The sequence below is a fragment of the Pseudophryne corroboree genome, chromosome 2 (genome assembly GCF_028390025.1).
Source record: "Pseudophryne corroboree isolate aPseCor3 chromosome 2, aPseCor3.hap2, whole genome shotgun sequence".
NCBI lineage: Eukaryota > Metazoa > Chordata > Amphibia > Anura > Myobatrachidae > Pseudophryne > Pseudophryne corroboree.
Window position 1 is genome coordinate 725,722,818 of NC_086445.1, and position 23,112 is coordinate 725,745,929.

Genomic DNA, 23,112 nt, shown 5'->3' on the forward strand with positions numbered 1-23,112 from the left:
TAGTGCCCCTTACACATATTCCGAACACTACTGTACAACCAACCCACTCACATGCACACAGCAATCACACTGCCACTAACACTGTGACCATTGCCTTTGCTTGGATACAGACGTTTCCTCCTAAATCTTGCCTCAATGCTAACGTCTGGCACCTTTTTTTTTATCAAAATGCATCTTACTTTGGCTAGGATGCCCAAGCAGCTTCTACTGATTAAAATGATATGCAGCATGCCTATATACTGTGTGAGACTGTGGCTGTGTCTGCATCTGAAATGCTACACACAGAATATAGGCATGCTGCATATCATTTTAATCAGCAGAAGCTGCTGATGCCCCTAGGTATATCAAATGCCCTAGGCAATTGCCTAGTTTGCCTATACCTATGGCCGGCTCTGAGGGACATGATGTTGTGCAGCAAAGTACTGTAGCGTATAGGGGGACTCTAGTACAGTGATGTATGCAGGGAGAAATCTAGCACAGCGACGTTAGTCAGTTAGGCAATGTGTGCATTTAGGACACACAAGGGGCATGTGGGGTAAACACATCTGCAGAGTGAGCAAAGCCACAGCACTCAGTGCAGCCATGTCTTATTTTTCTTTAGCATGGGTAGGGGGAGGTGTGTCACCTGGGTGGTGTATATACTGTATGTGCTATAGATGGGGACATCTGATGAGCATTTTAGGGTTATGTAGAGTCATCTAATGCCAGGACACATGGAGAGGTTTGATAGCCATTTAACAGATTTAACAGCAATAAGTTATGATGGGACCTATAAACAATGAAGAGGGACCCCAAATTTTATAAAAAGATGGGTCCCTGGGACCCACATAATTTGCTGACCACCAGTATATAATATATAGCAGTACGGTACAGTAGTCCACTGCCAGTGGCGTAACTAGAAATTTTTCTCCCCCAAGCCAAAAAATTCTTCGGCGCCCCCCCCCCCCCCCATCCCCCATATTTGGCACCATTAAAGGGATAAATGTGCGCGCGCCGCAAAATAGGGTGTGTGGCTTCGTTGGGATGGGCGTGGCTTCACATAAAGGGGTGTGGCATTGCAGGAAAAGACTACGTTATACCCCAGTTTTCCAACCTGCACGCCCAGACGTTAGCCACCACGGGAAAGAAAAATAATCCTGATTCATGCCCCTTACATTATTTGTAATTTTTTCTCCTTATAGTAATGCCCAGTATACATTATGCCACATACTGCAATGGCCCTTAGACATTATGCCACACACAATAATGCACATGACACAATATGCACACACCATAATGCCCCCGACACATTATGACAGGAATCGCAATGCCCGTTATACATTATGCTACACACTGCAATGCCCCTGATACATTATACCACATACCACAATGCCCGTGATATAGTATACAACACACCGTAATGCCTGACACATTATGACAGGAATCGCAATGCCCGTTATACATTATGCTACACACTGCAATGCCCCTGATACATTATACCACAATGCCCGTGATATAGTATACAACACACCATAATGCCTGTACATTATGACACACACCGCAATGTCCGTGATACATTATGCCACACACTGCAATGCCCGTTATACATTATGCCACACTGCAATGACCCTGAGACATTATACCACATACCACAATGCCCGTGATATAGTATGCCACACACCGTAATGCCTGTGACACATTATGACACACACCGCAATGTCCGTGATACATTATGCACACACCGTAATGCCCATTACACATTAAGTCCTACAGTAAGGCTTCTAATTACTTTTAAATTACCTGCTCGTTGCCAGGGGTTTCATGTACTGGGTGTCATGCTCGTTGCCAGGGGTTTCATGCACTGGGTGTCATGCTCGTTGCCAGGGGTTTCATGCTCTTGGTTCCATGCACGGTGCCAGGGGTTTTCATGCTCAGGGTGTCATGCTCATTGCCAGGGGTATTATGCACTGGGTGTCATGCTCGTTGCCAGGTGTTTCATGCACTGGGTGTCATGCTCGTTGCCAGGGGTTTCATGCACTGGGTGTCATGCTCGTTGCTAGGGGGTAGTGCTTGTTGCTAGGGCTGTGCTCCCAGTGCCACATATGGCCCCAGAGCCAGATATTACCCCACGGTGCCAGGTACTCACATGACCCCAGTGCACAATATAGCCCCCCCCCTATGTGCCAGGTATACATATACCCCCCCAGTGCCACATATGCCCCCAGTGCCAGATATTCCCCCTCAGTGCCACATATGCCCCCAGTGCCAGATATTCCCCCCCAGTGCCAGATATTCCCCCACAGTGCCACATATGCCCCCAGTGCCATATTTACACCCCCAGTGCCACATATGCCCCCAGTGCCAGATATTCCCCCCCAGTGCCAGATATGCTCCCAGTGCCAGATCCCCCCCCCCAGTGCCACATATGCCCCCAGTGCCACATATGCCCCCAGTGCCAGATATTCCCCCCAGTGCCACATATGCCCCCAGTGCCAGATATTCCCCCCAGTGCCACATATGCTCCAAGTGCCAGATTCCCCCCCCCCCAGTGCCACATATGCCCCCAGTGCCAGATATCCCCCCCAGTGCCAGATATGCTCCCAGTGCCAGATTTCCCCCCCCCCAGTGCCACATATGCCCCCAGTGCCAGATTTCCCCCCCCAGTGCCACATATGCCCCCAGTGCCAGATTTCCCCCCCAGTGCCAGATATTCCCCCCCAGTGCCATATATGCCCCCTCAGTGCGTGCCCCACCCCCGCTGGTTTGTGTTGGAGGGACAAGGAGGGCACAGAGCGCGCCTCTCCTGTGTCCCTCCTGCATCATCTCAGGTGGCCGCGGGTCTAATAGAGGAAGAGCCGGTTCGTGAGCCAATCAGAGCTCACGAACGGCACTTCGTTTATTAGACCCGCGGCCGCCGGAGATGATGCAGGAGGGACATAGGAGAGGCGCGCGCTGTGCCCTCCGTGTCCCTCCAACACAGCAGGGAGGGTTAGTAGGAGCAGATTGACATGCGGACGCTCGTCCGCATGTCAATTTGTGCTAAATCAGTGGCGCCCCCGCAGCCCCTCGCCCCCAAGCCACCGCGAGGACTGCGGGGGCAGTAGTTATGCCACTGTCCACTGCTCTACCTACCTCTGTGTCATCAAGTATACTATCCATCCATACCTGTGGTGCTTTTAAGTTGTTGTGCGCAGTAGTAGGAGGACAGTGCATAATTTTGCTGACCACCAGTATATAATATGTCAAAGTCGAAAAATATCATGATACATATGCCTTGTACTAACCCCTCATGCACACGCGCGCTGCTCGTGCATCTGGTCCCCCGTGCGTACACATCCCCGCAGGTTGCGTAGGGGACGCACCAGCGTCTCATGCGCATAAGATGCCAGTGACGTGCGGTGGGATCACAGGTTGGGGAGGCACTGGCAGCTAACAAGCCCCCCCCCCCCCCGGAAAAAAAAAAGTGTGGTCCCCCAACACATCAGGAAAACCAGCACTAGGCAGAACCAGCCAGGGGGAGTAATGCCATAGCAGGGGAGACACTCAGTGTGGGGTCCCCCTGCCATAACATTAATCTGCCCCCCAGCCAGTCAGCCCAGGGTTGGAATTCCTCGGAAAGTGGGAACCCCAAAAAATAAAAATGGGGTCCCCCCTCCCGAGCAATAACCAGCACTGGGCTGATAGCCCAGTGCTATGCCCCGCACCCCTGGTGGCGGTGGGTGCGGGGTTCATTGTGTGTTAATATTGTTCTTTACAGGTGGCCTACAGGTCCCAGCAAGCCTGCCCCAGCATGCTGGCACTTGGAGAACCACAAGTGCCAGCATGCCCGGACATAAAGGGCCTGCTGGCACCTGTAGTCCACCTGCAAAGAATAGTAATATTGTTCTTTACAGGTAGCCTACAGGTCCCAGCAAGCCTGCCCCAGCATGCTGGCACTTGGAGAACCACAAGTGCCAGCATGCCCGGACATAAAGGGCCCGCTGGCACCTATAGTCCACCTGTAAAGAAAATATTAAAATAAAACGCCACACGTCTTGAAAAGAAGCTTTATTTAACTGGGTCTTCACCTGGGGGCGGCGGCCGTTAAGCTCTTTTGCGTGGCCGCCGCCTTCCCAGGGCTTCCGGCGTCTTCACCTGGGCTTCCAGCGTCTTCACCTGGTGGGCGGCGGCTGCTAAGCTCTTTTGCATAGCCGCCGCCCAGCCAGGACTTCCAGCCGTCTTCTCTCTTCAGGAGCTCTTCACAGCTCCTCCTCCGCCGTCGGACTGACTCTCCTCCGCCTCGCGCTGACTTATATAAGTCAGCCGGAGGGGGCGGGGCGATGACGCGGCGAGCCGTGATTGGCTTGCGGCGGCCATCTTGAATTTCAAAAATGACGCTGAGGCGCCATTTTTGAAACTGGAACCGCTCCGCTGCCAAACTCTGCAGATAAAGGTAATTTTCCGCCGCCGCACAGCCGCCGCAACCCGCCGCCTGCTCCACCGCCACCCGCACCACCGCCGCCGCATCCCGCCGCCCGCACAATCACCGCATTCAGCCGCCCGCACAGTGATTGACAGCGGATCCAGTGACGGATCCGCTGGCCAATCACTGTAGCCTCACTGACAGGGACGTGCTTTCATAGGTTGAAAGCACGTCCCTGTAGGAAAGCGGCACCACTAATGGTGCCGCTTTCCCATACATTTTCAATGGGCTTTTACAGCCCATGGCTAGTCCCCGCCCGTGTCCGCCCCCCGCTCCCCATATTATCCCCAGAGATAACGGGAGGCACCACGATCGGTGCCTCCCAAACACATAAGGAGGGGAGCAATGATCAGAATAATATTAAGAAGATACATATGACACAGAATATGTGTCATATGCATCTTCTTTGTATTATCTTAATCATTAATGACAGGGGAGGCACTGCCTCCCCTGCCTCCCCTGACTGCACGTCCCTGTAAGATGCGTATTTACGGCAGAGTTTGTGAGCGTGTAGCGTGCGACTCGATCGTAGCATATTTAACCCATATAGTGCATTTTGTTGTTAATATTACCCTAGACCATGTCAGCGAGTATGATTAGTTTAAACTGTTCCTGGACAGAGAGATTCCTCATTGCATGATAGGAAGGGTCAGATAAAGGTTGAAAGCTGGAGTCTAGTATCCAGCTGTAGGGTATTTTGAGAGTAACATTCCGGTGTTAGTTAGGAGAAGATTGCATGTTCCTGCGTATAGTTATGTGCAAAAGTAGAATATGAACATTGACTTTGTTTACTGTGTATTGTGTATGCGTGGGGGAATCCAGAGGATACCACCCACTAGAGCAGTTGGGGAAAGACACAGCCCACCTTTTCAAATCCACCTATGACCTCTCCTGTAATGTAAATGAACATCTCTGTGTCCAATAGACAAAGGGATTACAGTGACCATTGTATTGTTTTGGATGAAGTGAATAAATATAGCTTGCAGCAGGGTTGGACACACAAGACTCTGAAGGCTTTCTCCCTGATAGCTGAGGATTGAATTCAGGTTGCGCCTGCGAAACATTCTCACGTATGTATATTTCTCTGTAGCCATTATTCTCCATTATTCTGTTTAGATTTACTTGTTAGCCTGTAGTGTATAAACTGTACTGTTTTTACCTTTAATTGGAATCAATCCACGGAGGCCCTAGAATCCTGTGGTTTCAAATACAAATCAGTGTTGTGTTTTCACTTTTCTGCATAGGCTGTTAAAGTGGTTTAACCTGTTTAAAGTGTATAAGCATTGTTAAGGTGTATGCACTGCGGATACTTTGTATCACCAGCGATACTTAAGGTTTAAAGGTATTAACATCGTTGCAGTGCTTTGCTGTTAAGGTTTAAAGTATAAGCATATCATTACATTGTTTCATTAATAAGGTTTACAGTATTTCAATCAGTGTGCGTACGTGCCGCGTGTACGTTGTACCCACGGCACGGCGTCTGATAAGCTAAGTGCGTATCAAATACATTACTCAGTACGCAAATAGCATACTTAGTCCGTAGTGTGTGTAATAAGTCTAGCGGCCATAGCGGCTCCACGGTAACAGTGTATAGCTTTATGTTTTAAGATAATAATTGACATTATCAATTATATAGCAGTACGGTACAGTAGGCCACTGCTCTACCTACCTCTGTGTCGTCAAGTATACTATCCATCCATACCTGTGGTGAATTTTAGTTGTTGTGCGCAGTAGTAGGAGGACAGTGCATAATTTTGCTGACCACCAGTATTTAATATATAGCAGTACGGTACAGTAGTCCACTGCTCTACCTACCTCTGTGTCGTCAAGTAAACTATCCATCCATACCTGTGGTGCATTTTAGTTTTGCGCAGTATATATAGTAGGAGGACAGTGCATAACTTTGCGGACCACCAGTATATAATATATAGCAGTACGGTACAGTAGTACACTGCTCTACCTCTGTGTCGTCAAGTATACTACAAAAGTTCAGTAAAATGACCCAAAAATCAAAATTAAAAACGTCTGAGGAGAAGCGTAAACTTGCCAATATGCCATTTACAACACGGAGTGGCAAGGAACGGCTGAGGCCCTGGCCTATGTTCATGGCTAGTGGTTCAGATTCACATGAGGATGGAAGCACTCATCCTCTCACTAGAAAACTGCAGTGCCACTCCTAGATGGGCCAGGTGTTTGTGTCGGCCACTTGGGTCGCTTAGCTTAGTCACACAGCTACCTCATTGCACCTTTTTTTTTCTTTGCATCATGTGCTGTTTGGGGACTATTTTTTAAATCTGCCATCCTGTCTGACACTGCAGTGCCACTCCTAGATGGGCCAGGTGTTTGTGTCGGCCACTTGGGTCGCTTAGCTTAGTCACACAGCGACCTTGGTGCACCTCTTTTTTTCTTTGCATCATGTGCTGTTTGGGGAATATTTTTTAAATCTGCAATCCTGTCTGACACTGCAGTGCCACTCCTGGATGGGCCAGGTGTTTGTGTCGGCCACTTGGGTCGCTTAGCTTAGTCATCCAGCGACCTTGGTGCAAATTTTAGGACTAAAAATAATATTGTGAGGTGTGAGGTGTTCAGAATAGACTGGAAATGAGTGGAAATTATGGTTATTGAGGTTAATAATACTATGGGATCAAAATGACCCCCAAATTCTATGATTTAAGCTGTTTTTGAGGGTTTTTTGTAAAAAAAACACCCGAATCCAAAACACACCCGAATACGACAAAAAATGTTCAGGGAGGTTTTGCCAAAACGCGTCCGAATCCAAAACACGGCCGCGGAACCGAATCCAAAACCAAAACACAAAACCCCCAAAAAATCAGTATATAGGCATATCTTGCTTCCCTGACGCACTTTGTTTAGTGGCCGGACCCCTTTTTGGGTCCCCAAGGGACCCTGCTCTTCCCACTATACAACTTTCACTCTGTGGCTTCCTGCTGCCTTCATTCCCCTCCTCACATCATGTCAGTACCCCTTTGAAATTATTGATTTTTTTACAGTTTCTTATATAGAGCAGTACCTTATGTATCTCCTGATATACTCTGTGCTGCTGGAGGACCGTGCTATTTCACTATATAACTCTCAGTGTGTGGGTTTGTGCTACCTGCATTCCCCTCGTAACATCATGTCACTGCCCCTGTCACATGCAGCCCTGTGATCACTGACATATCATGCATGTCCTGATATAGTATGTGCTGCTGGCTCACCCTTAGGAGTGCTAGTGGTGTGTTACCCCCACAGTGTTTGTTCCCAGAGTGTAAGTCATTTGCGTAGCAAGTTTGGTGTAAATTGGTCCAGGGATTCGGGAGTTATGCTGTCTCCTGAAATACTCTGTGCTTCTGCATCACCCCTAGGGGTGTCTTACCCCCACAGTGTTTGTTCCCAGCTTGTAAGTCATATGTGTACCAAGTTTGTTGTAAATTGGTCCAGGCATTCAGGAGTTATGCTTTCTCCTGAAATACTATGTGCTGCTGTCCCATCCCTTAGGGGTAGTAGGGTTGTCTTACCCCCACAGAGTTTGTTTGCAGATTGTAAGTCAGATGTTTACCAAGTTTGGTGTAACTTGCTCCAGGCCTTCTACAGTTATGCTGTCTGCTGACATACTCTGTGCTGCTGTCCCACCGTGTTTATTTCCAGAGTGAAAGTCATATGTGTTTGGTGTAAATTGGTCCAGGCATTTGGGAGTTATGTTGTCTCCTGAAATACTCTGTGCTTCTGCATCACCCCTAGGGGTGTCTTACCCCCACAGTGTTTGTTCCCAGTCATATGTGTAGCAAGTTTGTTGTAAATTGCTGTAGGCATTCCAGAGTTATGCTGTCTGCTCTGCTGTAAAACTCAGTGCTGCTACCTCACCCCTATGAATGCTAGGGGTGTCTTCACCCCACAGTGTTTGTTTCCAGATTGTAAGGCATACGTGTACCAATTTATGAGTACATTGCTCCAACAATTCTGGAGTTATGCTGTCTCCTGATATACTCTGTGCTGCTGTCTCCCCCCCAGGGGTGCTAGGGATTTCTAACTGTTTTAGTTGCCTCCGCCGTGTTTTAAGACGCTCGTATGTAAAATTTATCGTTCTTCACTTGTAAATTGTGGATTTGTATAGAAAGATAGGACAGATTTTCGCTTTTATATAGTAGATAAAAATGATTATTTAAAAAAAAAATGAAAATGTGGAAAAAAAAAATTATTTCTCAAATTGACTGATGCATCAAGATCTTAAAATGACAAAACTTTGTGCTAAAATGGTGCCAAGACTTCTCGCTGCCGAGCAGAAAAAAAATCAAAAGCAAATGTGTACAGACATTTTGAAACAAATTCAAACGGATTTGTATTTTTCTGCTAAAGTTATTACCTGTAATGAAACATGGATCTTGCAATACAATCCTGAGACAAAATGTCAGTCCATGCACTGGAAAACACCATCACTAAGAATGAAGAAAGCACATCAAAGCATACTTGCCTACTCTCGGGCCCCCGGAAGAAAAGGCAAGTCTCCCGGACGAGTGCCCACCACCCGCAACCCACCCGCATCACCTGCATAACCCCCGGCGGCGCACTTCAAAGTGCGCGGCCTGGGAGTAAGATGACGCGATTCGCGTCATCCTGGCCCCACCCCCTGCCTTGCAATGTCAATATTAACGGCATTGCTAGACAGGGGCGGGGCCACGATGACGTGATCGTGCAGCCACGCCCCCAACTCCGCCCGTAAGCGTCATCAAGACGCATCTCTACACCCCCCGCTGCTCCGACCTGGCTGCCTCCTCCCGGAGGGGGCAGCCAAATTGTCGGTAAGTATGCATCAAAGCAAATGCAAATTCAAAGCCATGTTAATTGTTTTCTCTGATATCAAGGTTGTTATTTTGTATCAGTAAAAGCAACAGTGAATTCAAATTACTACAAAAATATTCTAGAAACTTTGCAGGAAAGAATCAGAAGAAAGAGGCAAGAATTGTGGAAAAATGGTTTCATCCTCCATCAGGAAAACGCACTAGCCCACATACTTCTCTCTGTGAAGCAGTTTTTCACAGTGCTAGAACACCCTCCATACTCGTCAGACCTTGCACCATGTGACTTCTATCTTTTTTTGTGGTAAAGAAGAAAACGACAGCTGTTGAGACAGCCAACAGATTATGAACTACAGCACGGCTTTGACCAATGGCGTGCCAAGATTGGCTGGTTGGTGTGACTACAGCAAAGATGTATGAGGACATATCTGTATATATGAGCCCTGGGGATGACTCTGGATTTTAAACACTGCTTTGGAGGAAATGAATGGAGCTGTTGTTAGTTAAAACTGGTGGCCATGCAATGTGCTAAGGTGGCTAAGGAAGAATGGTGGTCATTCCGAGTTGTTCGCTCTGCATTTTTTTTCGCATTGCAGCGATTTTCCACTAACTGCGCATGCGCAATGTTCGCACTGCGACTGTGCCAAGTAAATTTGCTATGCAGTTAGGTAACTATTTTACTCACGGCATTACGAGGTTTTTTTCTTCGTTCTGGTGATCGTAATGTGATTGACAGGAAGTGGGTGTTTCTGGGCGGAAACAGGCCGTTTTATGGGAGTGTTTGAAAAAACGCTACCGTTTCTGGGAAAAACGCGGGAGTGGCTGGAGAAACGGAGGAGTGTCTGGGCGAACGCCGGGTGTGTTTGTGACGTCAAACCAGAAACGACAAGCACTGAACTGATCGCACTGGAAGAGTAAGTCTCGAGCTACTCAGAAACTGCACAGAGAAGTCTTTTCGCAATATTGCGAATCTTTCGTTCGCAATTTTGATAAGCTAAGATTCACTCCCAGTAGGCGGCGGCTTAGCGTGTGCAAAGCTGCTAAAAGCAGCTTGCGAGCGAACAACTCGGAATGAGGGCCAATCAATCAATCTGATTTTATGTTGCTCAAGGGCTGGTCCCTGTTCTAGGGTGCCAACTGCAGCATTAAAATGGGTTATGCTATAGGAGTGATTAAGTCCAGAAAAATACCTTTGAATATTTTTTTCCAATATGATGACTCAAAAGGGGGAATCTAAATATTACTATAGAGAGTCTAAGTTTCCCTCAGCCCATAGTGAATAATCGTGTCACATTGAATTAGTAGATGTGGGTGTAGTAAATTGCTGTTTCCTTTATTCTGTACAGGCAATCAGAAGCCAGGTGGCAGGAGACGCCATGTTGAGTCAATATTTGAGGTATACTTAAGACACATCAATTGCGTGCCTTCACTTTCAACTGTCACCTCATGCTGTATCTTCAAATGTTCTAACAGGTACTGGGCACATAGGCATTACAATTGACTACAATTATTGTGTGATGCAACAGTCAAAAGTGCCAGCCGCAGCCGCCCCTTATAGGCTCCTGTATTGTGCGCTGCTCCAGGCTGGAGGCAGAATCAGGAGGAGTGACTCTCAAACTCTGCAGAGGCCAATGGGAGGAGCTGTCACAGCTGGGCATGCGCAGCAGCTCCCCCTTGCCCATTTTACTTTTACTACAATGAGCGTGTGTGTGTGTGTGTGTGTGTGTACAGAAGCTGCTTGTGAATGCTGCCCAATTGGAGCTAAGCCCCGATCGCGGCAGCAGACAGCCAATGTGAATCGGGTTGATGGAGGAAGGGGCAAGCAACTGAGGGGAATAGGGGGCCAACCCAACAGGCACTGTCCCATGCTCTCGCTGGCTTAATCCACCGCTGGTGCTATTACATTATTAAAACTATTCAATATAATTTGTGGATATATTGCTAGTTAATTATTTAATTATAGTGTCCCATTTTAATTTCTATTGCAGCCCATTAGAAATAAATCTAAAATTATTTTTGCAGAAGTTTTGTTTTCCATTGTGTCTCTGCCAGGACGTTGTCTGAGCCAAGAGTTGTCACAAAAGGAAAAAGTGAAAAGATTGATCCACCAGAGGTAACTTCTGTGCCACACCAAATCATCTGTATCATCTCCACTATGGGGTATTATATTTGCCATCATGAACAGGATAAGCAGAGTCTAAAGCAAGTATATTTACCCAGCACAGATAAAATGTCAGAATATAGGCCATCTGGAACAGGGGCGATGAATACCCTTGTGCCAAAAGAAGTGGTTGTGCAGCAGTGACATGCGGTGAGTTCAAAGTGTGGTGAGACACTGTGCACCCCCCAGTCTTCCACCTGTCAGGATGTCAGCCTGTAACTCCTACCAGTAGGTCCCACCATTACACCCATAGTAAGTAGCCCGATGCTCATCATAAACCAGCGGAACCAGGGGTGGCTGCTGTGCACTGGAGGGAGGATCCTAAATTGTTCATATATCTGAGCCCATTGGCCCATCGTGCAAGGCTGTAAACAGGGACACCACCAGCCCACCAGAGTCTGGAGCAGCAGTCACTCTCTCCATGCACAGGCACATAGCAGCAGCATCCCAGTGGTGAGCGAGAGGCACTTGCGTGACTCTCTATACACGGCCCCCACTGTGAGACATGATCCCCCTGATGGGTTTTTTTTTCCAGTGAAGTATTACCTGCGTTGTAGCCCCACCCCCATCTCCAGGCAGTTTCTGATTGAGAGGAAAGGCTCAGCTTGTCCCTGTCTCTCCTCTTGTCCCTCTCTGTCGATGTTCGGTACTTTGCGCATGTGCAGGACCCATACTGTTAATGTGTATTATGGATCTGCGACGTCGGACGCACTATAGCTTCATACTGTCAGTGATTGACAGTCTGCTGTCATTTGTGTCTCATCTTTGTTTTGGGGGGGAGCGATGATGCCAAAATTTCCGTTGGAGCATGGAGATTTAATGGCCTCTTTGTTGGATCTGTAATGGGCACCCCATGGGTCATGCAGCTGGCCGATGATGTCACAATTGATTAAATTCTGCACACTCGAACGCAGCATGGATCACTAGTGCATGCAGGAGGCCCAGGGGTGGAGAGCTGAAATGCACGTAAAGAGCCGTTTGGGCACTCAAACAGAACTTTTCACGTTCGCACCCATTAGTTTAGTCGGGTTTAGGTGCTTTGCACGCCTAAACCTGACTCTAATGGGTGGAATAGGTATGAAAAAAAGGAACAATTGAATATTGCCCTGCGATCTCCCGTCACGATAAAACAATTGAATACCCCTTATAAATTTCTCTTACGTCCTAGAGGATGCTGGGGACTCCGTAAGGACCATGGGGTATAGACGGGCTTCACAGGAGACATGGGCACTCTAAGACTTTAGATGGGTGTGGAAAAATGTGGTTATGAATACACTATAACAAGGCGCCACCTCTTAATTGTGCAACCATCACTCTGTGGTGGAGATATTGAAAGTATATTTACGTTCCTTGTGTATACACCAGTATCCTCTTTGCTCCAGAGCCCTGGATCTCACATGCTCAGCATATGCAAAGATAGATACAATCTCATGTGTAGTAATGTCAATTTAATACATAGATTTTATACAACACACATGTAACATGGACAATAACAAAAAGAATCCCACTATGGTTCCAGCAAATGTCCCCAGAGGACTGAAACAATTACCAGATGGTGTGGAGAACTGGTGGATAAGCAGTTCTCAAACAAGCGTTGTTAAATATCTGAAGTCAGTCCACCCGGGTAGGCAGCTCCAGAAAGGGCATCAGGTACCGTTCAGTGCTCTCCAAACAGCTCCAGGAACCAGGGGATCAGCATGCAACACCTTACAGCCAACGCGTTTCAACCCCTGTCAGCAGGGTCTTTTTCAAGGCAGTGTGTTGCTCTGTTCAACTGTTCCTTCTTTTAAACAAGAATTATCCAATCAAAAAAAACATCCCATTCCCGCTATTCCTATTTCCGGAAATACGTCACACATAAGTTGTGTGTGACGTATTTCCGGAAATAGGAATAGCGGGAATGGGATGTTTTTTTGATTGGATAATTCTTGTTTAAAAGAAGGAACAGTTGAACAGAGCAACACACTGCCTTGAAAAAGACCCTGCTGACAGGGGTTGAAACGCATTGGCGGTAAGGTGTTGCTGATCCCCTGGTTCCTGGAGCTGTTTGGAGAGCACTGAACGGTACCTGGTGCCCTTTCTGGAGCTGCCTACCCGGGTGGACTGACTTCAGATATTTAACAACGCTTGTTTGAGAACTGCTTATCCACCAGTTCTCCACACCATCTGGTAATTGTTTCAGTCCTCTGGGGACATTTGCTGGAACCATAGTGGGATTCTTTTTGTTATTGTCCATGTTACATGTGTGTTGTATAAAATCTATGTATTAAATTGACATTACTACACATGAGATTGTATCTATCTTTGCATATGCTGAGCATGTGAGATCCAGGGCTCTGGAGCAAAGAGGATACTGGTGTATACACAAGGAACGTAAATATACTTTCAATATCTCCACCACAGAGTGATGGTTGCACAATTAAGAGGTGGCGCCTTGTTATAGTGTATTCATAACCACATTTTTCCAGTTAATTTTGCGAGTGTAATTGGAGGGACACTCATTTTTGAATCTGCTGGACAGGGCTGCCTTATTGTTTTTGCGCAGACGATTTATCACCTTAAGTGCTTTCTTTTAGATGGGTGTGAACTTGCTCCTCCCTCTGTGCCCCTCCTCCAGACCTCAGTTAGATCCTGTGCCCAGAGGAGACTGGATGCACTGCAGGGGAGCTCTACTGAGTTTCTCTGAAAAGACTTTTGTTAGGTTTTTTAATTTTCAGGGAGCACTGCTGGCAACAGGCTCCCTGCTTTGTGGGACTGAGGGGAGAGAAGCAGCCCTCCTTTACTGATAGGCTCTGCTTCTTAGGCTACTAGACACCATTAGCTCCAGAGGGTCGGAACACAGGTGTCGTCCTCGCTGTTCGTCCCGGAGCCGCGCCGCCGTCCTCCTCACAGAGCCGGAAGATAGAAGCCGGGTAAGTATATGAAGTAAGAAGACACCAAAGGCGGCAGAAGACTTCAGTTCTTCAGAGAGGAACTGCGCAGCGGTCGCGCTGCGCGCCATTGCTCCCACACACACAGGCACAGCAAGGGTGCAGGGTGCAGGGGCGCGCCCTGGGCAGCAATAATTACCTCAAATAACACTGGCACCATTGTTAGATACTGCGGAGGCAGTATATTATAAAACCCCCGCCAGTATAAAAAAATGAGCGGGACCAAAGCCCGCCATTGTGGGGGCGAGGCTTGATCCTCCAGCACTAACCAGCGCCATTTTCTCCACAGCATGCTGCAGAGAAGCTGCTCCCGGACTCTCCCCTGCTGAACCAAGTAACAGGGGACAAAAAACGAGGGGGGGGGGCACATTTATTTGGCGCAAATCATATATATATAAAAAAGCGCTGTATAGGCTGGGACTGTGTTTTCAGTGTCTAGTGGCGCTTGGTGTGTGCTGGCATACTCTCTCTCTGTCTCTCCAAAGGGCCTTATTGGGGGGCTGTCCCCATATTCATATATCCCAGTGTGTGTGGGGGTGTCAGTACGCGTGTGTCGACATGTCTGAAGCGGAAGGCTCGTCTAGGGAGGATGCAGAGCAGATGGTGGTGGTGTCTCTGTCGGCACAGCCGACACCAGATTGCTTGGATATGTGGAATGTGTTAAATGCTAATGTGACTTTATTACATAAGAGATTGGACAAAGCAGAGTCCAAGGACAAAGCAGGGAGTCAATCCATGGCTTTGACTGTGTCACAAGACCCTTCAGGGTCCTATAAACGTCCCTTTTCCCAGGTAGCAGACACTGATACCGACACGGATTCTGACTCCAGTGTCGACTATGATGATGCGAGGTTACACCCAAGAGTGGCCAAGAGTATTCAATATATGATTATTGCAATAAAAAATGTTTTACATATCACAGAGGACCCTTCTTCCCTGACACGAGGGTCTGCATGTTTAAGGAAAAGAAACCTGAGGTAACGTTTCCCCCATCTCATGAGCTGAACGCTTTATTTGAAAAGGCTTGGGAAACTCTAGACAAGAGATTGCAGGTTCCCAAGAGAATTATTATGGCGTATCCTTTCCCCTCAAAGGACAGGTTATGGTGGGAATCCTCGCCCACGGTGGACAAGGCCTTAATGCGCTTATCCAAAAAGGTGGCGCTATCGTCCCCGGACACGGCGGCCCTAAAGGATCCTGCGGATCGCAGGCAGGAAACTACCTTAAAATCAATTTACGCGCATACGGGAGCCCTGCTCAGGCCTACAGTAGCGTCGGCATGGGTTGGTAGCGCAATTGCAGCGTGGGTAAATAACTTGTCATCGGACATTGACACCTTAGATAAGGATAGTATTTTGTTGACCTTGGGTCACATTAAGGACGCAGCGTTATATATGAGAGAGGCTGCGCGAGATATTGGGCTGTTGGGTTCAAGAGCCAATGCCATGGCAGTTTCTGCTAAAAGGTCCCTGTGGACCCGTCAATGGACGGGTGATGCTGATTCAAAGAGACTTATGGAAGCTTTGCTTCACAAGGGTGAAGTTTTATTTGTGGAGTGCCTCGCAGACCTGGTTTCCACAGCTACCGCGGGTAAGTCTTCTTTTTTGCCTTATGTCCCCCCACAGCAAAAGAAAACACCTCAATACCAGATGCAGTCCTTTCGGTCGCATAAGTTCAGAAAGGGTCGGGGCTCTTCCTTCCTCGCCAGAGGTAGAGGTAGAGGGAAAAGAACACCAGCTACAGCTAGTTCCCAGGAACAAAAATCCTCCCCGGCCTCTACAAAATCCACCGCATGACGCTGGGGCTAAGAGAGGGAAATAGTTTCAGCTGCCATACAAAAGCTGTGTCAACAGCAGGTGATTATCAAGGTTCCCCTAGGACAACAGGGGAAAGGGTTTTATTCAACCCTATTTGTGGTCCTGAAGCCGGATGGCTCGGTCAGACCAATCCGGAATCTAAAATCCCTAAACCTATATTTAAAAAGGTTCAAATTCAAGATGGAATCTCTCCGGGCAGTGATCTCCAGCCTCGAAGGGGGGGGATTTTATGGTGTCACTAGACATAAAGGATGCTTACCTTCATGTCCCCATATATCCTCCTCATCAGGCGTACCTGAGATTCGCTGTACAGGATTGTCATTACCAGTTTCACACGTTGTCGTTTGGGCTTTCCACGGCCCCGAGAATTTTCACCAAGGTGATGGCGGAAATTATGGTGCTCCTGCGCAAGCAGGGGGTCACAATTATCCCATACTTGGACGATCTCCTGATAAAGGCAAGATCGAGAGATCAGTTACTAAAGAGCGTGTCCCTCTCCCTGAGAGTACTACAACAAAACGGTTGGATTCTAAATCTACCGAAGTCGCAGTTGGTTCCGACAAATCGGCTGTCATTTTTGGGCATGGTTCTGGACACGGAAAAAAAGAGGTTTTTTCTCCCAATGGAAAAAGCCCAGGAACTCCAGAGCATGGTCAAGGATCTGCTGAAACCAAAAAGAGTGTCAGTTCCTCAATGCACTCGAGTATTGGGAAAAATGGTGGCGGCCTACGAGGCCATTCCGTTCGGCAGGTTCCATGCAAGAACTTTTCAGTGGGACCTTCTGGACAAATGGTCAGGGTTCCATCTACAGATACATCAGAGGATAAGCCTGTCCCCCAAGGCCAGGTTCTCTCTCCTGTGGTGGCTCCAGAGTGCTCACCTTCTAGAGGGTCGCAGGTTCGGCATTCAAGATTGGGTTCTTGTGACCACGGACGCAAGCCTCCGAGGATGGGGAGCTGTCACACAAGGAAGAAATTTTCAGGGAATATGGTCAAGCCAGGAGGCTTGTCTGCACATCAATGTGCTGGAATTAAGGGCCATATACAACGGCCTGCAACAGGCGGAGAGTTTTCTTTGCAACCTACCCGTTCTGATCCAATCAGACAACCTCACAGCCGTGGCGCATGTAAACCGCCAGAGCGGGACAAGGAGCAGAGCAGCAATGGCAGAAGCCACCAGGATTCTTCGCTGGGCGGAAAATCATGTAAGCGTTCCGTCAGCTGTCTTCATTCCGGGAGTGGACAACTGGGAAGCAGACTTCCTCAGCAGACACGATCTCCATCCAGGAGAGTGGGGACTTCATCAAGAGGTCTTTGCAGAGATAACAAGTCGTTGTGGACTTCCTCAAATAGACATGATGGCGTCACGCCTCAACAAAAAGCTTCGGACGTATTGTTCCTGGTCAAGGGACCCTCAGGCAGTGGCGGTGGACGCACTAGTGACACCGTGGGTGTTTCAGTCGGTCTATGTGTTCCCTCCACTTCCACTCATCTCAAAAATATTGAGAATCATAAGACGAACAAGAGTGCAGACAATACTCATTGTTCCACATTGCCCTCGAAGGGCCTGGTATTCAGATCTTCAGGAAATGATCGCGGAAGATCCGTGGCCTCTTCCTCCCAGAGAGGACCTGTTGCAACAGGGGCCCTGTGTGTTCCAAGACTTACCGCGGTTACGTTTGACGGCATGGCAGTTGAACACCAAATCCTAGCTAGGAAAGGTATTCCGGGGGAAGTCATCCCTACTTTCAAAGCTAGGAAGGAGGTAACGGCAAAGCATTATCACCGTATCTGGAGGAAATATATTTCTTGGTGTGAGGCCAAGCATGCTCCTATGGAGGATTTTCAGCTGGGACGTTTTCTCCACTTTCTACAGACAGGAGTGGATATGGGCCTTAAGTTAGGCTCCATTAAGGTGCAGATTTCGGCCTTATATATATTCTTTCAGATGGAATTGGCTTCTCTCCCAGAAGTCCAGACATTTGTAAAGGGAGTACTGCACATCCAACCTCCTTTTGTGCCCCCAGTGGCACCGTGGGACCTTAACGTGGTGTTACGGTTCCTTAAATCACACTGGTTTGAACCTCTTCAAACGGTGGAGTAAATATTTCTCACTTGGAAAGTGGTCATGTTGTTGGCGTTGGCATCTGCGAGGCGGGTGTCCGAATTGGCGGCTTTGTCTCACAAGAGCCCCTATCTGATTTTCCATGTGGATCGAGCAGAGTTGAGAACTCGTCCTCAATTTCTACCTAAGGTGGTTTCGTCGTTCCATATGAACCAACCTATTGTGGTGCCTGTGGCTACGGCTGACTTGGAGGATTCCAAGTCCCTTGATGTAGTCAGGGCCTTAAAAATGTATGTAGCCAGGATGGCTCGAGTTAGGAAAACAGAGGCACTGTTTGTCCTGTATGCGGCCAACAAGGTTGGCGCTCCTGCTTCTAAGCAGACTATTGCTCGCTGGATCTGTAACACGATTCAGCAGGCTCATTCTACGGCGGGATTGCCGTTACCAAATTCGGTAAAGGCCCATTCCACTAGGAAGGTGGGCTCTTCATGGGCGGCTGCCCGAGGCGTCTCGGCATTACAGCTGTGCCGAGCAGCTACTTGGTCGGGTTCAAACACTTTTGCAAAATTCTGCAAGTTTGATACCCTGGCTGATGAGGACCTCATGTTTGCCCAATCGGTGCTGCAGAGTCATCCGCACTCTCCCGCCCGGTCTGGAGCTTTGGTATAATCCCCATGGTCCTTACGGAGTCCCCAGCATCCTCTAGGATGTAAGAGAAAATAAGACTTTAAACCTACCGGTAAATCTTTTTCTCCTAGTCCGTAGAGGATGCTGGGCGCCCGTCCCAGTGCGGACAATTTCTGCAAGGCTTGTATATAGTTGTTGCTTACATAAGGGTTATGTTACAGTTGTGATCAGTCTCTGGCTGATGCTGTTTTACTTATACTGTTAACTGGTTTGGTATATTCCATGTTGTACGGTGTGGGCTGGTATGTATCTCGCCCTTAGATTAACAAAAATCCTTTCCTCGTACTGTCCGTCTCCTCTGGGCACAGTTCTTTAACTGAGGTCTGGAGGAGCGGCATAGAGGGAGGAGCCAGTTCACACCCATCTAAAGTCTTAGAGTGCCCATGTCTCCTGTGGAGCCCGTCTATACCCCATGGTCCTTACGGAGTCCCCAGCATCCTCTACGGACTAGGAGAAAAAGATTTACTGGTAGGTTTAAAATCTTATTTTTGATGACACCAAAAGACATGTTTGTGCACCCCACTGCTATTCAGAACAAGCTGAGAAAATATCTTTACATCCTGGGAGATTGGGAAACTTTTTGAACAGAGGAAAGGGTGCAAAAATAGGATTATAATAACCTACCGGTAAATCCTTTTCTCGTAGTCCGTAGAGGATGCTGGGGTCCATTTTAGTACCATGGGGTATAGACGGGGTATAGACGCAGGAGCCTTCGGCACTTTAAGACTTTTTAGCATTGTGAACTGGCTCCTCCCTCTATGCCCCTCCTCCAGACCTCAGTATAGGAACTGTGCCCAAGGAGACATACATATTTGAGAGAGGATTTACTAATAAACTTGTGGCGAGATTCACACCAGCTCAACCATACACAAGAAACATGTCGGCTAACATGGCCTTTAACATAACTCATGCCAACCAGCATGTATAACGTAACAGCAACGGCTGTCAACTTCTAAACAGAAGTGTGTAAAAAAATTTAAACGTAATCAGCAGGAAAAATGGAGCACTGGGCGGGCGCCCAGCATCCTCTACGGACTACGAGAAAAGGATTCACCGGTAGGTTATTAAAATCCTATTTTCTCTTACGTCCTAGAGGATGCTGGGGTCCATTTTAGTACCATGGGGATATACCAAAGCTCCCAGTACGGGCGGGAAAGTGCTAATGTTCCTGCAGAACCGACTGACCAAATCTTAGGTCGTCAGCAGCCAAGGTGTCAAACTTATAAAACTTAGCAAACGTGTTTGCACCTTACCAAGTAGCGGCTCGGCAGATTTGCAATGCCGAGACACCCCGGGCAGCCGCCCAGGACGAACCCACTTTCCTTGTAGAGTGGGCTTTAACTGAAATCGGTAACGGCAATCCTGCCGTGGAATGAGCATGCTGAATGGTACCTCTGATCCAGCGCGCAATAGTCTGCTTAGAAGCAGGACCCCCAATCTTGTTGGGGTCATATAGGACAAATAAAGATTCTGTTTTCCTTATCCTAGCCATTCTTGCGACATAAGTCCTCAATGCTCTGACGACATCCAAGGACTTTGGGACGGCTGAGGTGTCAGAAGCCACTGGCACCACCACTGGTTGGTTGATATGAAAAGAAGACACAACCTTTGGAAGAAAATTATGACGCGTCCGCAGTTCAGCTCTATCTTCATGAAATATTAAGTAAGGACTCTTGTGTGACAGAGCTCCTAACTCAGACACTCGTCTGCCTGAGGCCAAGGCCAACAGCATGACCACTTTCCAAGTGTGAAACTTCAACTCTACCTCTTGTAGAGGCTCAAACCAGTCCGATTTAAGGAACTGCAACACCACATTAAGATCCCATGGTGCCGCAGGAGGCACAAAGGGAGGTTGGATGTGCAGAAACCCTTTCACGAAGGTCTGGACCTCAGGAAGAGAAGCCAATTGTTTCTGAAAGAAAACTGACAAGGCCGAAATCTGAACCTTGATAGATCCTAATCCCAAACCAGCATCCACACCCGCCTGTATAAATAGGAGAAGTCGTCCAAATTGAAACTCCACCGCAGGAGACTTCTTGGATTCACACCAAGATACATATTTTCTCCAAATCTGATGGTAATGTTTGGACGTTACCCCTTTCCTGGCCAGAATAAGTGTGGGAATGACTTAATTGGGAATACCCTTACGGGCTAGGATCTGGCACTCAACAGCCATGCCGTCAACCGCAGCCTCGCTAAGTCCTGATAAATTAACGGCCCCTGCTGAAGCAGGTCCTTGCGAAGAGGAAGAGGCCGAGGATCTTCCAGTAATAACTCTTGAAGATCTGGATACCAAGCCCTCCTTGGCCAATCTGGAGCAATGAGTATTGCTCAAACTCTTGTTCTTCTGATGATCTTGAGAACTTTTGGAATAAGTGGAAGTGGAGGGAACAGATACACCGACTGAAACACCCACTGGGTCACCAGTGCATCTATCGCTATTGCTTGTGAGTCTCTGTACCTGGAACAATATTTCTGAAGCTTCTTGTTGAGGCGTGATGCCATCATATCCACTTGAGGAACGCCCCAACGACTTGCCACCTCTGCAATTGCCGCTCTGCTTTTTGTTCCGCCTTGACGGTTTATGTAAACTACTGCCGTTACATTGTCTGACTGGATCTGTATGGGACGACCTTGAAGAAGGTGTGCCGCCTGATGAAGACTGTTGTACGCAGCTCTCAATTCCAGAATGTTTATGTGAAGTCGAGTTTCTTGACTTGACTACCTTCCTTGGAAGCTTTCGCCTTGCGTGACTGCTTCCCATCCTCGGAGACTTGCATCCGTGGTCACCAGAATCCAGGTCTGAATCCTGAACCTGCGTCCCTCCAGGAGGTGAGACATTTGTAGCCACCACAGGAGCAAAATTCTGGCTTTTGCTGACAAGATTATCTTTTGATGCATGTGGAGATGCGACCCGGACCACTTGTCTAGTAGGTCCCACTGGAAGACCCTGGCATGGAATCGGCCATATTGTAGCGCCTCATAAGCCCCTACCATTTTTCCCAACAGGCGAATGCACTGATGAATTGATACTGTTCTTGGTCTCAAAAGTTGTTTGACCATGCTCTGGATCTCCTGTACCTCGGTGTCCAGTATCATTCCCAAAAATGATAACCTCATCGTCGGTTCCAACTGAGATTTTGTTAAGTTGATGATCCAACCGTGCTGTTGAAGTACTGTCAGGGATAACGCTATGTTCTGGATTAGCTTGTCCCTGGATCTCGCTTTTATGAGGAGATCGTCCAGGTATGGAATTATGTTGACTCCTTGTTTGCGAAGGAGAACCATCATCTCAGTCATCACCTTGGTGAATATTCTCGGAGCCGTGGAGAGCCCGAACGGTAATGTCTGGAATTGGTAGTGGTAATCCTGAACTGCAAACCTCAGGTATGCTTGATGTGGCGGGTAAATGGGGACATGCAAGTAAGCATCCTTGATGTCCACTGCCACCAGAAATTCCTTTTCTTCCAAGCTGGAAATCACCGCTCTCAAGGATTCCATCTTGAATTTGAATCTTTTTAAATAAAGATTCAGAGATTTTAGGTTTACAATCGGCCTGACCGAGTCACCCGGCTCCGGTACTACAAACAGGCTTGAATAAAAGCCTTGATTCCTTTGTTCGACAGGAACCAAGGCAATTACTTTGTCTTGACATAATTTGTGTATTGCATTCAGGACATTTGCGCTGTCCTGAGCAGAAACTGGTAAGGTTGATTTGAAAAATCGGCATGGGGAAGGTCTTGAAATTCCAACTTGTAACCTTGGGATATTATCTGTAAAATCCAAGGATCCAGGTCTGAGAGAAGCCAGACCTGGCTGAAAAATAGTAGACATGCCCTCACCTGATCGCACTCCCGCAGAGGAGCCCCAGCGTCATGCTGTAGTTTTTGCAGAAGTAGTTGCTAACTTCTGCTCTTGGGAGCCTGAGGGTGTTGTAGGTTTTCTACCTTTTCTTCTCCCTTTTCCTGTGAAAAAAGTGGTACTTTTAGCCTTTTTGTACTTGTTGGGCCGAAAGGACTGCATAGTATGAGAATGATATACTTTTTTAGCCGGCGTAGCTGCCAATGGCAGAAATGCTGACTTGCCAGATGTAGTAGTTGATATCATGGCATCTAATTTCTCTTCAAAGAGGGCCTCACCATTGTATGGGAGCGCCTCAATATTTCTTTTGGATTCTGCGTCAGCATTCCATTGGCGTATCCAGAGCACCCTGCGG